A 4,116-nucleotide genomic window follows, 5' to 3' on the forward strand; every position below is an offset into this window, starting at 1 on the left:
CCACATCATGTCTGAAGAGTACTGATTGCAGCGTCCGCCGATGTTAGGCAGCGAGCGTGTTCATGTGGTTGTCATGCCCCTCATTCAGGTGTTTACACTGAGCTCGCTCTGGTGCTGCACACAGGAGTCCCTCCTTCTCCCGCCCAAACCTTCCCGGGGCCCCCCTGGGCTCCTCCAGGTGACCACCATGCTGTCTGAGAAGCACCACCACACGCCTGCACCCCTCAGTGCCTGGGGACCTGGGAATTGCTTTAAAATACCAACACAAGGCAAAGGGTCAGTATAAACACATGTGGCAGAATTTCAATCACTGTGGAATCTGCATCCTGAGTTTGTGAATGCTCCCGGTGAGATTTTTCTATACCTCTGTACACGCCTGAAATTTTTCATGATGAAATTCTTAAAAAGAGGTCAAGAGGCACCGAGGTCAGGCAAGGATTACTGTCAGTTCCGGGTGAAGGAGGTGAACATCCAAGCATCTTTCCACAGACTCCAAATGTCTTCCCTTTGCCCCTGAGCCCCTGCTCACCCAGCTCTCCGGCTCAGGTTGGCCTCTTTGGGCAACAAGGCTGTGGTCACTTTGGCTGCAGGTGGAGTTGGCCCACAAGGAGCCCCCACAGGAACTGGGAGGAAGAGAGAGTACGGTCAGGGGGTTCATCCCCCCTGCAGCGTCACCAGGGCCTGGTTGTATCCTTCAGCCCAAGGTCACTGTCCTTCTCAGGGAGCCTGCTCTACATCGGGACTCTGCCCTTCAAGATTCAAGTAATTGCTCCTCCCCCACTCCCTCGGGTCTCGAGGGTCATGATGCCACGGCTACTACTTTCCCTAAGTCCCAGGATGGCTTCTCACGGTTCCGTTTCACCCTTTGCATATAAACCCATGATTGATCCTAACTGGACTGTGGGGTGCCTGTCTGGTAGAATCCTCCACACAGTTTGATCCATCCAGGAGGGAGAAGGGGAGTCAAACCAACTGTGACAGGTACAGCGTGCCAGATTGGCAGAAAAGTACTGCAAAGCGCCCATCAGTGTGGGTTCCCTCCTTTCCTTCCCGAGTTCCTTCACGTGCACATGGAACATAGATCCCTTACCCTTCAGAAGCTGAAACAGTTAACAACGAGTCACCTTTTGCAGACCAGATGCAGACTGCAAATACCCTAAGGAATGACTCAGAATCACACATGCAGACTGATTTTCCTGTCTCCCAGGATGCAGTAAAATGGAGCCCAGAGCTGGGAGCTGCAGGGAAGCCAAGTCCACCGAGTCCCCCCAACTTGACGAGGACCTCGGATGGTCAGGAGGCATCCTGTTGCCTTTCAATGATTCTTTTCCTAAAGATACTGTGTGGTGCTCATCAGGACTCTAACCGCGCCCTCTCTTTCCATCTTACATTTCCTATGTAATGGCCAAAGACGCTAGATAAGCCTGTCCCCAAAACAGACTATGGCATACTTGGACATGCAGAGGGATGACAGTGGCAAAAAGAAAATCCCTGAAATTAACAAAGTGGAATTAGACAGCCAGGTTTGCAAGTAACTGCTTATTAGGCCAAGACAGTGGTAGGCAGCACCTTTTCTAGAACACCTGTGAAATGAGAGGCACTTTGGGATGCTAGAGTGATTCACACACTTAGAAAATACAGTGCCTCCCATGACGAGGCTTTGTGCTGTTTCTGGAGAAGGGAGACATAATAACAACGGTTGCTTTTTCTCAAGCACTCACTCTGTGTCAGATACGATGTTAAGTGTTTTACATGCATAATCCCTAACATTATTTCCTCATGATATGAAAAAAGTAACTGATTCAAGGCCACACGACTAGCAAATGGCAAAGCTGAGAGTCAAACCAAGGATGTCTGGCTCAAAAGTTTATGCTCTTTCCATTACACAACTTGTTTTCTCCTAAAAGAGGTGGAAGGATATTTGTTGAGAGTTTTGTTTCATTTGGATGCAGAGGTATCGAAGAAAAAGAGGAAAGAGGGAGAAGCCATACAAGACAGGCCCTTCTCTCCCCTCTCCTGGCCACATGTGAAGGACCGGTTTTGAGCCTCTGACAATGTAAGATGAAGCCACAGTGTTCATGAAATACTGGGCAGGACTGAGTTCACACAGGGCCACCTCCCTTCCAGACAGCACAATAAGCACAGGCATCGGGAGAAGCCATTCACCAACCCTCACCACCCCATCCACAGGTTGCAGTCACCTTGGGCTCACAGGGACGTTGGGTGCAGGGGAGAAACGTCTTTCAAAGGGCACCAGCTGCAAAGGCCATGGCAGGGCTCCTGGACCAACAGGCTCAAATGGAAAGAACATGAACAAACTTGTTCCCAAGCCCATGTGAGATGTCACCTCTCCAAGGACACCCAGAAATAGCTGGGGAAGAATTTAAGCAGATGAGAGAAGCATGGAGGTTAAGGTCTTGTCAAGCAAGTTTGGAGTTTGGAGCCATGGAGATATGTGTGTAAATATTCATTGACTTTATTTATCCTCATGAACTCCTGAAACCTAGGACAGGTGGAATATGGCTAATCCACTTGTTCCTTCTTTGGGTCATGACTCTATTTCTGGGTTACTGGCACTAGGTCATGGCCCCAAGCCTATGTCCATCCCTGTACCCCATCACCCGTGTTCGCTGCTCATTTCCTTAGCCCTCTACTGCCCATCTGCTCATCCCTGGCTGTGCTGGTCTTCAGCTATGTGGACCCCACTGATCTGCCTGCTTTCCTGAACATTGGACTCTGCTCTACCACCTGAATTTTTAGTACTCCCATTGTAATTTCATCAAAAACATATATTTCTTCTTTGTCCCTGACTTCTGGCACAGAGCACCTAAAACTCTATGAATTTTCACCTAAATTCACCTAGAGCACCTAAAACTCCAGAGTCCTAGGCTTCATTGCTTAGGAGTGATAGGAGTGTCTTTTGTTATTAATAAAGAACCCTTTTTGGCCTTACCTCAGTATTCTTGGTATTCTTTTTTTTATTTTTTATTTTTTTTTTGTTTTTTTTGAGACAGAGTCTCACACTGTCATCCAGGCTGGAGTGCAGTGGTGCGATCTTGGCTCACTACAAGTTCTGCTTCTCGGATTCACGCCATTCTGCCTCAGCCTCCCAAGTAGCTGGGACTACAGGCGCCTGCCACCAAGCCCGGCTAATTTTTTGTATTTTTAGTAAAGATGGGGTTTCATCGTGTTACCCAGGATAGTCTGGATCTCCTGACCTCGTGATCCACCCGCCTTGGCCTCCCAAAGTTCTGGGATTACTGGTGTGAGCCACAGACCCGGCCTTCTTGGTATTCTTCAGATAGTTTCCAGATGGGGGTTGGTGGCCAGGGGAACCAATCACGTGATTAATGGGCTGGAACTTTCAGTCTCACTCCCGATCTCCAGGGAGGGGAGAGGTGCTGGAGATTGAGTTCCATCAGCAATGGCCCTCTTTTCCACTACACTTCGGCCTGGGGCCCTGTCTTTGGCCTACCTATTCAGTTGTAGCAAGAATGCTGCCAAGTTAGTTTAAGTTTAGCGAGACTCCCCTACCTTTAATATCTGATCAGCTTGGCCTGCCATAGCAAGAATCCCCTACCCTTGATGTCTCTCCTTGGGAATTTCCATGCATTGACCCCTCTGCTCCTTGACTAGAAATCCCCAGCTCTCTTTGCCATATTGGGAATTGAGCCCAATTTCACCCCTATTGTGTAGTCATGACATCTATTGCAATAGCCCTAAACAAAGTCGTCCTCACCATTTAAACAAATGTCAGAATAATTTGTTCTTTAACACTTACAGTGTCATGACTTGCATAGGATCAGATTCATCATTAGGGCTGGGCGCAGTGGCTCACGCGTATAATCCCAGCACTTTGGGAGGCTGAGGCGGGTGGATCACCTGAGGTCAGGAGTTTGAGACCAGCTTGGCCAAGATGGTGAAACCCCATCTCTGCTAAAAATACAAAAAATTAGCCAGGTGTGGCGCACCTGTAGTCCCAGCTACTCGGGAGGCTGAGGCAGAAGGATCACCTGAACCCGGGAGACAGAGGTTGTAGTAAGCCAAGATCATGTCACTGCACTCCAGACTGGGTGAGAGAGCAAGAATCCCTCTCAAAAACAAACAAAAACTTTC

This window comes from Rhinopithecus bieti, unplaced genomic scaffold (assembly GCF_001698545.2).
Source record: "Rhinopithecus bieti isolate Rb0 unplaced genomic scaffold, ASM169854v2 scaffold_8350, whole genome shotgun sequence".
Lineage (NCBI taxonomy): Eukaryota > Metazoa > Chordata > Mammalia > Primates > Cercopithecidae > Rhinopithecus > Rhinopithecus bieti.